General features: G+C 44.3%; 1 long non-coding RNA gene across 1 annotated transcript; it reads left to right on the top strand.

Moving 5' to 3' along the window:
* Nucleotides 1–3,537: 3,537 nt before the first annotated feature.
* On the top strand, nt 3,538–10,520 carry LOC120987117. The gene is made up of 3 exons (XR_005775921.1): nt 3,538–3,548; nt 4,871–4,873; nt 10,278–10,520. It is a non-coding gene; the product is annotated as an uncharacterized LOC120987117 (long non-coding RNA).
* Nucleotides 10,521–13,550: the final 3,030 nt, after the last annotated feature.

Genomic DNA, 13,550 nt, shown 5'->3' with positions numbered 1-13,550 from the left:
CATAAAGTGTTATAATGAATGATCAAAAAATCATATGTACCCAAAAATAGTACTAATAAAACTGGCACCTTATCCCCTAGTTTCCAAAATGGGGTCACTTCTTGGGAGTTTCTACTGTAAGGGTGCATCAGGGGGCTTCAAATGGGACATGGCATCTAAAAACCATGTGCAGTTCCTTTTCTTCTGCGCCCTGCCGTGTGCCCATACAGCAGTTTCTGACCACATGTGGGGTGTTTCTGTAAACCGCAGAATCTGGGTAATAAAATTGAGTTTTGTTTGGCTGTTAACCATCGATGTGTTAAAGAAAAAAATTGATCAAAATGGAAAATCTGCCAAAAAAGGGAAATTTAAAAATTTGATCTCCATTTTCCTTTAATTCTTGTGGAACGCCTAAAGGGTTAACAAAGTTTGTAAAATCGGTTTTGAATACCTTGAGGGGTGTAGTTTCTACAATGGGGTCATTTATGGGGGTATCCACTATGTAGGCCCCACAAAGTGACTTCAGACCTGAACTGGTCCTTAAAAAGTGGGTTTTGGCAATTTTCTTAAAAATTTTAAGAATTGCTTCTAAACTTCTAAGCCTTCTAACGTCCTAAAAAACATATGGGGAATGTTAAGTAATAAATATTTTATGAGGTATCACTTTCTGTTTTAAAAGCAGAGAAATTGAAATTGAGAAAATTGCGAATTTTTCAAATCTTTGGGTAAATTTGGGATTTTTTCATAAATAAAGGTGAAATATTTTGACTCAAATTTATGACTATCATGAAGTACAATGTGTCACGAGAAAACAATCTCTGAATGACTTGGATAAATAAAGGCGTTCCAAAGTTATTACCACATAAAGTGAGATATGTCAGTTTTGCAAAATTTGGCCTGGTCAGGAAGGGGGCAAATGGCCCAGATGGCAGGTGGTTAATAACCAGGCCTGAAAAGACACTTTTTTTGTGCACCTGGTGGTTCGAACGGTTGTAACTTTTTTATGTGTTGGGACTACCAAAATAATTTTGCAACAATTTCTCACTTGACAGATAGGGCCTTATAATTTTTTGGGGGGTTTTACTGCACAAAACATTTTTAAAATATATATTTTTTTTCAAACTATAGCTCCTTATTCTTTAAATATGCAAACTGACACCAAAATAAATTATTATAATTAGTTCCCTATTTTGTGTCGGTAGTTTTGTTATATTTATATGTATAGTTAGTTTCACATGAATGGGGCAATAATGGCAACGGTTTTGGTTGGTGTGGGTGTTTTTTCATCTTTTTTAACTTAATTTTTTATATATTTCTGCTACAAATAATATCCCCCAAGAGGTCATAAAAAGACCTTTGGGGGACACTGACACTTTTTGTGAATTTTTCACTCTTTTTTATTTATTACTTTTATTTGTATTTTAATAATATTTTATTGTATTCTTTTTTTATAATTGGTTTATTACTTATTATGTGGCAAAAATATATTTAAATAATATCTCCCCCAAGAGGTCACAAAAAGACTGTTGGGGGACAATGAACACACTACTATTTTGCACATTTATATTTTTTTTTTTGTATTTTATTATTTTTTAATTTTTTTTTAAATCAATTTTCTATATTTGTTTTTAAATATATTGTTGCCGGGAGGCGCATGCGCGAGGCTCGCATGGCGGACGTGTTCCCCTGAGCTCCGCTCCTCGCGCCGAACTTTTCCCTCATTTAGCGCTGTTTATTCAGCTCCACGGGCTTGAACCTACATGCAAGGGACTCCTATGATGACCCGCAACAAAGGGAGGACAAAGTCGACGGGAACACCCGTGCCTTCACAGTCCCTACCGGAGCTGTTCAGAAACTTAAGCCGCAGCAATATGGCGGACCAGGCCCCTGCATCCCGGAGCCCAACACCATCTGAAGCCAGCAACATCTCGCTGTCACCGGACATTCAAGACCCAGGTCAGGCTGAACTTTATAAAAATATAGCCTCCCTATTCCGCTCAGAACTGTCCCAAGCAGTGGACGAGTTTTCCCGCCAGATCCATGACCTAGGCACCCGGGTCTCTGACTTGGAGACACGCACCGATGATCTATCGGACGCCCTGCACTCAGATAAGGCGGATATTCAGTCTCAGGCAGCACAGATTGCAGCTATGGAGCTCAAACTCGAAGACCTAGAAAACAGAACCAGGAGGGGTAACCTTCGGATCAAAGGTCTGCCTGAAATTTTCACCGACCTTTCGGCCACTTTGTCAGCATTGTTCCAGGCCTTGCTGCCACAAGCTGAACCAGCGAAACTCCTGATGGATAGGGTTCAAAGAGCCCTGGGGAGGCCACGCTCAGATGCTTTACCGAGAGATGTTATTCTCAAATTCCATCATCCGGGCACACGGGATCAAATTCTTGCAGCTGCTCGTAACCTCACTGAACTCCCTGGTCTCCCCTCCACAGTGCACCTATATGCCGACCTGGCCCCTTCCACCCTCCGCAGACGCAGGGACATGAAGCCGGTGACCTCGGCTCTACAAAACGCCCAGGTGCGGTACAAATGGGGATTCCCTTTTTCCCTCTCTTTTCGTCTCAACTCTCGGGACCATGTTATACACTCACCCAGAGAGGGAATCGAGATCCTTCGGAAAGCAGGAGTTCCTTGTGACGAAGATCCAGCTCCAGAAGCCGCTCCAGAACCGCAACGGCCAGCCAGAGTCTGGACGAAGGTGCTCTCGACTTCGCGGAGACCGACTTCGTCATCCTCCACTTAAGTTCGGGACTTCTGCCCCTGATCTTCTAGCCTGTCATGGCATTTAGGAACGTTGTTATCCTACCTAAGGTTCCACTTCATACCCATATTCCCTTTGTCAGTATTACAGGACACTAGCCTTCATAATATTGTCCTTCTATTATTAACTGCTATTTGCCCGAAGCATATCATCTTCTAGGGATTCGGCGTGAAGGACTGTCATGTTTGCCCCCATGTTTGGGTTCTCTGGGCTGGATTGGGAGACTCCGTTAGAGTCCTCACCCCGCTCAACTGCACCCACCTATTTTTCTCAGGCCTATTTAGGCTTAGTTATATATTGTGTTATTTGTTCTCAATTTTTTATTCCCTTTTCTTTTTTCTTTTATTTCTTTTCTTGTTTATGTCAGGGGAAATGCTCGTGTAGTTTTCATGTATGGGCGACGGCTGGAGGTGGCGCTCCTGAGGCGGATCGCACGGGTTCGCTTCGCTTTTCCTGCATACTCCTTACTTTCTGGTCATGTGTAAGATACTATCGCACAACGTAAGGGGATTTAACTCCCCCAGAAAACGTAAGTCTGCTTTTTCTACATATATCAAACATACGCCCGATGTGATCTGCCTTCAGGAGTCCCACTTCACGCCCACCTCTCATCCCAAATATTTCCATCCGCATTACACGCGTTTCTTTTCGTCTACCTATGTCTCTAAAAGTAGAGGAGCTATCATTTTATTGCGTAACTCCTTTCCTTTTACGCTACTACGCTCTATAATAGATCCTAATGGGAGATTCGTAATCCTTCTAGGCACCTACAAGGAAGAAACCCTGTGCATTGTAAACGTGTATGCGCCTACTGAAGATCCTATTGCTTTTTTTGTCTCAATGCACTCCATTATTGCGCCTCTCACCTATCACAAGTTATTGTGGTGTGGTGACTTTAATTTTGTACTCAACCCTGTACTTGATCGCTCCACCCTCCCGGCTCAAATGCGCCCTGCATCCCATAATGTTAAAGTTAAGCATGTGATGGAATCCCTGTCCTTGGCGGATACCTGGAGGGAGCACAATGGCCCCCAAAGGGGATATACCTATTATTCTCCTTCTCACCAACTTTACACCCGGATTGATTTAATCCTAGCCTCCACCTCCTACCTCCCCTCACTAACCTACTCCAGACATCTTGTGTCCTCTTTGTCAGACCATGACATGGTTATAGCCGAATTCGCTTTAGTCAACAATTCTAGTGTCCCTTTTACTTGGCGCCTGAATGAGTCATTACTGACTCGACCGGTTGTGTTTAATTCGATATTAGACGAGCTTAAACAGTTCTCCTTGCTAAACAACACTCCGGATGCCGACCCTATGAACTTGTGGCTTACTCACAAGGCTTTCATACGGGGCAAACTCATTCAGGTAGCTTCAAGGCTCAAAAAGGACAGATCCGCAGCTCAGGTTGCACTAGAGTCTAAATTGGCCAGACTGGTGAGAGCCCATCAACAAACACCAACCCTTTACCTATTGAAGGAAATAAAAGATACTAAAACCCAGCTGAATGCCCTACTTTCAAATAATACTGAAAAAGCACTCCGCTGGACGTCCTCCTACTATTACAAGTATGCCAATAAACCAGATAAGATGCTGGCACGCCAACTCAAAGCCACACAGAGACTTAACCAAGTTTACCAGATCCGTACACGGTCTGGTAGAGCTACCTCCCACCCAGACATCATATATGACACCTTTCAATCCTTCTATAAACAATTATACTCAGAAAAAATAGGTGACTCCAACGCTAAGGCAGATGACTTCCTTTCCTCTGCTTCCCTCCCAAAGGTCTCATCTGCAGCACTAGAAGAGCTCAATAGCCCCATCACACCTAAGGAGGTGACTTACACAATTAAGGCCTTGAAACTGGGAAAAGCCCCCGGCCCAGATGGCTATTCAGCACTTTACTTTAAAAAAAATTGCAGACCAGTTAATCCCCTTCATTACTAAATACTGTAACCATTTATTGCAGGGCTCCACACCCCCACCCGAGTTCTTAGCAGCCAAAATTACTGTGATCCCCAAACCTCATAAAGACCCTCTCCTACCCTCCAACTATAGACCCATTTCACTTTTGAATATAGATAACAAGTTGTTCACCTCCATTTTAGCGCGTAGACTTAATAGAATTCTCCCTAGCCTGATACATAAAGATCAGGTGGGTTTCATCTCCAGCAGGGAAGCCCCAGATAATATACGAAAGGTCTTGGGGTTAGTTCATGAGGCGAACAGGACTTCAACTCCAGTAGCTTTACTAGTGCTGGATATAGAGAAGGCCTTTGATACAGTCTCCTGGACCTATCTTTGGCGGACTCTCTACCATTTTAACATTAGAGGCCCTTTTCTCTCTGCTATTCAAGCTTTGTACTCTTCGCCTCAGGCTAGTCCAAAATTACCTTCCTCACATCCGTCATCTATACCAATTTTTAGAGGAACGCGCCAAGGTTGCCCCCTCTCCCCAGCCCTTTTTGCACTAGCCATGGAACCATTAGCGTTAAAAATTAGATCTCACCCAGACATAACAGGAATCTCGGTTGGGGGTGTGGAATATAAATTGAGCCTTTTTGCTGACGACCTTTTGTTAACAGTCACCAATCCTATCATTTCATTTCCCTCTCTTTTGTCCCTACTAAAAATTTTCTCATGAATCAGGCCTACTAGTCAATCAATCTAAGTCGGAGCTTTTGTTAGGTAATGTCACCTCCCAGGTTTCTGAGATTCTTCAGAGCGAGTTTCCATTCCAACACAACACGCATTTCCTTCCATATTTAGGCATATCGCTGACCAAAACACCTAACACCCTGTATAAATATAATTATCCTTCCATGTTCACTCAAATACGAAGGGACCTACAGTCATGGGAGTCTCTTCCAGTTTCCTGGGTGGGTAGGATCCATATAGTAAGAATGGTGGTCCTTCCACGGCTACTATACCTATTCCTCACCCTGCCGATCCCAGTCCCAGCGTCAGACCTGGGGGCTCTCCAGGCGGACATCCTTAAATTTATTTGGGCCCATAAACTAGCTCGTATCTCTAAGCTTGTTATGTGTCGTCATGAGGCTTGTGGCGGCCTTTCTGTGCCAGACTTAGCTCAGTATTACAGGGCTGCCAGATTAGCTCAACTATTTCTGACTCATCTCCCTGCACAGGCTCAGCCTATTTGGGTTTCCCTTGAACAATCGCTGCTGGGGCCGTTCTCCTGGAGAGCCCTTATTTGGACCACCTCCTCATTACCCTCCTCACTCCATACAAAATCCCAACTTTCATATTACGCTTTGCTCCTTTGGAGATCCATTAGGTTCAAGCGCTCCCTCCAATCTAAACCGTCCCCCTTAGAATATCTTTTGGGTAATCCAGCTTTCTCCCCTGGACTCCAATCTGGGGCTTTCTCATGGTGGGTCGAAAAAAAATATATACGGGGGCCGCAAATCTTGGCTCTGGGGGCCGCAGGGTGTGCACCTCTGCTCTAGAGTAACACCCCTCCCTCCCCAATGCACATTAGGTCATTATCAACCAAACCTGCCAGCAGAACTGTCTGGCTGCGGGATGTTCCTGGCACCTGTTGTTGTTTTTTTTTTTTTTTTTCGTGTTTTTTTTTTTCTTTCCCCTATGCCCTAAATGAAAATGCAGGTTTGGTTGAACCAAGTGTATTTACTTATGGAGTAGTTGAACTATAGCTGTTGGCCAAATGAGCGTTCGGCTGACAGCTATTGAAGGTGTATGTGCACCTTATCTGCTGATCTCTTCATGCCTTTTTGAATGCTGCTGTTTAGGCTTCTTTCACACTGGCGTTTTGGTTTCCGTTTGTGAGATCCGTTCAGGGGTCTCACAAGCTGTCCAAGGCTACTTTCACACTAGCGTTGTTTGAATCCGGCGTTCAATTCCGACACCGGAACTGCCCGCCGGATCCGGAAAAACGTGTGAAAACGGATTACATTTGAATCCTGATCAGGATTTTGATCACAATGAAAAAGTGCATTGGAAAAGACGGATCCGCCATTTATGGACTTTAACTTTTTTTTCACATTTTTCGGGTTTAACATGCAAAAGCCGGATCCGGTTTGACTGAACACACAGCGCCAGATCCGGCGTTAATGCAAGTCAATGGGAAAAAGGCCGGATCCGTCGTTCAGTCAAAGTGTTCAGGATTTTTGGCCGGAGGTAAAAATACAGCATGCTACGGTTTTCTGATAGCCTGATCAGTCAAAAAGACTGAACTGAAGACGTCCTGATGCATCCTGAACGGATTACTCTCCATTCAGAATGCATTAGGATAAAACTGATCAGTTTTTTTCCGGATTTGAGCCCCTAGGACGGAACTCAGAGCCGGAAAAGAAAAACGCCAGTGTGAAAATACCCTAAAACGGATCAGTTTTGCCCTTAATGCATTCTGAATGGATAAGGATCCGCTCAGAATGCATCATTTTGGCTTCGTACCACCTTCATTCCGCTTTGGAGGCAGACACCAAACCGCTGCTTGCTAAACGGATCCTGACACACAATGTAAGTCAATGGGGATGGACCTGTTTTCACTGACACAATATGGCACAATATAAATCGGATTCGTCCCCCATTGACTTTCAATGGTGTTCAAGACTGATCCGTTTTGGCTATGTTAAAGATAATACAAACTGATTAGTTCTGAACGGATGCATTTGTGCAGATCCATGACGGATCCGAACACACCAAACACAAGTGTGAAAGTGGTGTGGACGCACAGTGCCATTCACCCCTCCTGGCTTGCTTATTCCACTCTACTGCTGGACTATGTAGTACAAAAAGTGAATCTTCCAGCAAGTTGTCCAAAAATCCTCAAAGCAAAAAGTACAAAAGATAGTCCATAGAGAAGTGCATTTCGACTTCAGACTCATGTTGCCCTTATTCATGACTAGTACTCTAATAAAAAAACTAATTAGAAGAACATTTTTCTTTATAAAAATAAATAAAAATCAGCCCCCAGTGCCTCCATCTCCCCCCTCCTAGCCATGTCCCTAGCGCCTCTCCACAGCTAGGTCATAGTGCACGTAAGCATGCACTATGTGCTGATGATGTGTCAGGACAGCGCGGTGCTGGCTGACCACTGAGTGAGTAATAGCAAGCGCTTCATGTAAAATATGAGAAGGCAAAACTGGATCGCACATGCAATATAGGGGTAGGTATACGATTGCGCTGAGAACCGATGTTAATTATGCTGAGAAGCAACTTTGTCGTGGTGAGTGGGCCTATGCCTTTTGATCAAATTGTATACTAATGTCTCACGTACAGCATTCAACATAGGGGTAGGTATACGATAAATTGAACTGAGAAGCATATAAATTAAAGCATAGAGGATGTGTGATCCAGTTTCACTTTCTCATATTTTACAATGGCAAGCGCTTCACTTGCTCTCTGTGGTCACATGACCGAAATGAATCCTCGAGGATTTTTTTTTTTGTCTAATTAGTCGATTGACTGGAGTAATCGTTTCAGCCCTATTCATGACATTCTGTCCTTATTCTTTCCGTGAATAAGGATGGGACAAAACTGTCCGAAACACGTATGTGTTGAAATGCACATTTCTATGGACTCCATAGGCTGATGCAAACTGAATGTGGGAGGAACAATTTATTCCCTCATTCTGTCTTATTCATTATTGGCAACAGATCCCTGGTTACACAGAGATGTGTAGCTGATGGGCATCTTTCATCATAATGAAAGAGATTATCAGCCAATGAACGAGTGTTTGCACATTCATTGGCTGACTGCTCTATTATACGAGCCAATTATTGGGAGCAAGCTTTTCAACTTTGACTCCTTCATAAATGGCCAATAATTTAGTAATAGTTTTAACTGTAGTAAAATGGTACAAAAAGCCTGATGTTACCATCATATAAGTCAGGGATCAGTAACCTACAGCACCTAGCTGTTCTTAAATGACAACTCCCAGAATCCTCCTTTATATACTATGAGCGTTACAAGAACAGCTAAGTAAGCGTGCATGCTGGAAATCCGTTTCTCAGCAGCTGAAGAGCAGGCTACTTAGATGGAGCATAAAATATATTTATTGGAATACAATTACTGGAATGTTCTAAATTTCTGTAAGAAAATCTGCAATACACTGCATTTAATAACTGGAAACCGCTGTTAAACACTTTAAGGGCTCATGCACACGACCGTATGTCTCTGAGGTCATACGGTAGTGTGCTGGAGCCCTAATTATAAGAAATATATTAATTTGTTTTCAGAAAAAGTTAGAAAAGCTACATATTTATGTCCTGAAAATGCATAGCTGCTATATTCACTGCTTGCCATTATAGGGGTTTCTGGGAATAAATTTATTTCTCGCCTATCACTGCACCCTTGGAGAGACTGCCTCCACCTCCTCAGGACAGGGACCAGAACCGCTTTTTTAAAGAAGGGATCATCCCCTCTACCTTCAGTTCTGTTTTCTGTCCTAAGGGGCAGGAGGGAGTTGGATCCGCCGCAAGAAAGATTAATAACGAGAGCTGCCGGCTATTTAAATAGTGTGAGGGGGGTTACCCTGTGCAGTGTAATTTCTCCTCTGGGAGCTGCTGCAAAAGTCTGGGCTCCCTTCTCTTTCCTTACCCCTTCGGTCCTCCTTCCCAGTCTTGGGGCGGTCTTCACCTTCTTGGGCTCTTGCGTACCCCTGCGGCTGTGTTCACATGTTCGGCTGCAGACCCGCGTTTGCTTCCGGGTTGCAGCAGTGGGAGGAAGCTATGCTTTGGACCGAGGAGAAAAGCCCAACCAGCACACTGACATGCTGGGTGAGAAGAGTGTGTACAGTACCTCCATTTGGGCTGTTGCTGTGTGAGAGATGGAGCAGGTTCAGCGTGCAGAACCCACTGAGACCACCAATGATACTTTGGTACCAGGGTGGGGTAAGAGGGGTTTGACCCAAGCATGAATATTATTTATGTATATGCTAATTTTTTGCTTGGGTATCAAAGGAGTCTTTAAGGAAGACCTCCAGAATAAAGGAGCGTGGATGTGGTGTATGTAAGGCTACTTTCACACTGGCGTTTTGAATTCCATTTGTGAGATCTGTTTCAAGGAAATCGCAAACGGATCAGTTCAGCCCCAATGCATTCTGAATGGATAAGGATCAGTTCAGAATGCATCAGTTTGGCTCCATTCCACTCTGGATGCGGACACCAAAACGCTGCTTGCGATCCGGAGCCAAACGGATCCGTCCTGACTTACAATGTAAGTCAATGGGGACACAATATGGTGCAATTGAAAACGGATCCGTCCCTCATTGACTTTCAATGTAAGTCAGGACGGATCCGTTTTGACTTAGACTTTTTAAAAATAATAATAATGCAAACGGATCTGTTCTGAACGGATACAAGCGTTTGCATTATAGGTGCCGATCCGTCTGTGCAGATGCCAGACGGATCCGCACCTAACGCAGGTGTTAAAGTAGCCTAAGAAGAAGCGCCCTTCTGCCTGGGCAAAACCTATATGTCAAGCTTGTATCAGCAAGTTAATGGAGGAGGAAACGCCGTCTTTAATGGGGAGCATTAAACAAATGATATGGGAGGAAGTCAGAGAGTCTGTTAGCGGTTTGATAAAGCATCGTCCCGGTACTTCTGCTGCTGCTAAGGACTACCCCCTCCAGTGACTGTGAGATACTTTCGGGTCTGGAGGAAGAAGGAAATGGGTCTTCGGAAGACGAGGCTGCAGGGAGACCACTTTTTCATGTGGAGAACATTAGCTCCCTAGTAAAGGTGGTTAGGGCTACAATGGAGTTGTAGGATCAGAAGCCACAGCAATCCGTTCAGAATTCAATGTTTGAAGGATTAGGCCCCAAGAAGAGGAAGATATTTGATGTGTATAAGAACATTCATGAGCTGATTGCCAGAGAATGGAAAAGACCGGATAGGAAATTTTTCGTTCTCTCTTCAGCTAAGCGGAAGAATCCGTTCGATGAGGCATTGTCTGCCCCTTGGGATAGAGCCCCAAAACTGGATGCCCCTGTAGCAAAAATGTTCAAAAAGCTGCGCTCCCCTTTGAGGACATGGGTTCGCCTCTGCGGCAACTTTTAGACCTGCCATTACTGCTACATCTGTTGCTAGGTCCATAAAAGTGTGGATGGGGGAGCTAGAGGCTCACATTAAAGGGGGTACCCCTAGGGAGCAATTGCTTTCTTCCTTTCCTGTTATAAACAACGCCTTGGATTTCTTAGCTGACGCTTCTGTGGATACCTTGAGATTTTCCGCTAGGGCCTCTGCCTTATCCAACTCTGCTCGGCGGGCTATTTGGTTAAAGGGCTGGAAAGAAGACGCTAGTTCCAAGGCAAAACTGTGCGCTATCCCTTGTCAGGGAGAATTCTTGTTTGGGCCTGTTCTTGATGATTTATTGGAAAAGGCCTCAGACAAGAAAAAAGGCTCACGTTGGGGGTCGTCTGCCCCTCTTTGTACACCAATGGCAGAGGATCTCCAACAGCCCTCGGTTAAATTCTGTAATAGGGGAGGGCCTAAAACTAAAGTTCCAGAGGAAAAATTTGTAGTTACAGATTTCCGGTCAGATCCTGTAAAACATTCTGCCATAGTTTCAGAAGTTTTTTTTCCCTAATAGAGAAAAAAGTGCTAGTAAGTGTCCCAGAGCAGGAAGAGAAAGAGGGATTTTATTTGACTCTTTTTCTGGTCAAAAAACCAAATGTCTCGTTTCGGACCGTAATAAACTTGAAGTGCTTGAACCATTTTTTTTTGCAGTACAAGAGGTTTCATATGGAGTCCATCAGATCGGTAGTGAACAATCTTTACCCAGGCTGCTTCATGGCCACAATAGACCTGAGAGATGCATACTATCATGTACCCATTCATCCCAGCCACCAGAGATTTCTAAGGGTAACGGTCCAGTTAGAGAAGAAAATTCTACATCTTCAGTTCCGAACATTACCATTCGGGCTCCGAGGGTCTTTACAAAGATTTTTTTGGAGCTGATGGCCCACATCAGGGAGCAGGACATCATCATTATACCATACCTGGACGATTTTCTACTGGTGGCCCAGACAGATCAGATTCTCCTGGGTCAGATTGCCTGGTTGAGGGAGGTTCTAAAGAGGCTGGGTTGGCAAATAAACCTAGAAAAATCCAGTCTATGCCCAAGCCAGAGATGCAGTTTTCTGGGAATGATTCTGGACTCCACTTCCCAGAAATGCCTACTTCCCCTGCAGAAAGCCTTACTGATCAGGTCAGGAGTTCAGCTTCTTCATTCGTCTACGTCACTCACCATAAGAGAGGCCATGTCGGTACTGGGTCTCATGACAGCCGCTATTCCAGAAGTGGAATGGGCTCACCAGTATCATTCAAGGTCTCTTCAGCTACATATCCTGCAGCACTGGGACAAGAGTCTCCTCTCACTGGACATGGATATGTCTCTATCCTCCCAGACCCTAGATTCCTTAGACTGGTGGATGGATTTAAAGAGCTCACAGAGGGGAGTTCCTTGGACCAGGGAGGCAGTTCTCCCCTTAACCACGGATGTAAGCCCGACCGGTTGGGGAGTCCATGCTGTTGCAGGGCAATTGGGACAGCAGTTCTCTTTTTCCAGTCGCACAATTTCAGGGAGTTGGACGCGATCAGGATAGCCTTGATACAGAGTCTTCCAATCATCAGGAGCGGAAATGTCAAAATGTATTCTGATAACACGACAGCAGTGGCTTATATCAACCGACAGGGAGGGACAAGAGCTCAGGGCCTAATGTCTCTAACTTATTTTCAACCTAGCAGAAACTTCTCTATTATCTCTTTCCGCATTTCACCTAAGAGATTCAGACCATATGAAAGCGGACTACCTCAGTTGTCATCGTCTATACCAGGGAGAATGGTCCCTTGATCAAGGGATTTTCAGCAAAGTAGCAGCTTTGTGGGGTACCCTGGAGATAGATCTCTTTGCCACCAGGTAAAATAGAAAAGTAGAGGTCTTTTCTCTTTCTCCGGAGGAGCATTCGAGAGCGGCGGATGCTCTGGCCCAGTCTTGGAAGCAGGGTCTTCAATATGCCTTTCCCCCACTAAAGCTGCTTCCAAGGGTCCTCAAAAAGATCAGAGAGGAGGAGGCCACGGTAATAGTGATAGATCCCTTTTGGCTGAGAAGGGTTTGGTTTTCCTGGCTTCGTAAAATGTCAATAGCAACACCTTGGGTACTTCCAGAATCCCAGGAGCTTCTATCTCAGGGTCCAGTTTTTCACCCAGAGGTGAGAAATCTGCACCTGACTGCCTGGTTATTGAAAGCGAGATTTTAAAGAGAAGGGTTTTTTCTGAGGAAGTAGTAGACACTCTGTTGCCCAGTAGGAAGAGGGTCACTTCCGAGATTTACCTTTAGGATTTGGAGAACCTTTTTCAGATTCGCCAAAAAGCCTGTGGATGTTTTTAGAGATGCTTGACATCCCACTAGTGTTAGATTTCCTACAAGCAGGGTGGAAGAAAGGACTTAGGCCTAGCACTTTGAGGGTCCAGGTTTCAGCCTTACGTACCTTATTTGAGTTTAAGTTAGCAGTTCACCCTTGGATTAAAAGATTTATAACAGCAATGTCTAAATTATCTCCAGTATGTAAAAATAGAGTACCCCCCTGGGATTTAAACTTGGTCCTCTCTGCTCTCACTTATGACCCTTTCGAGCCTATCTATAAAATCTCACTGAAGTTGCTCACCCTTAAGCTTTCCTTCCTTCTGGCCATTACCTTGGCTAGAAGGGTCAGTGAGATTGTTGCCCTCTCGGTTGACCCTCCCTATTTGGTGATTCTGGAGGATCGGGTTGTGATTTTGCCTGATCCTTCTTTTTTTTTTT

This window comes from Bufo bufo, chromosome 1 (genome assembly GCF_905171765.1).
Source record: "Bufo bufo chromosome 1, aBufBuf1.1, whole genome shotgun sequence".
NCBI classification, from domain to species: Eukaryota; Metazoa; Chordata; class Amphibia; order Anura; family Bufonidae; genus Bufo; species Bufo bufo.
Note: the sequence above shows the minus strand (reverse complement) of the source record. Positions and strands in the feature narration are given on the sequence as shown.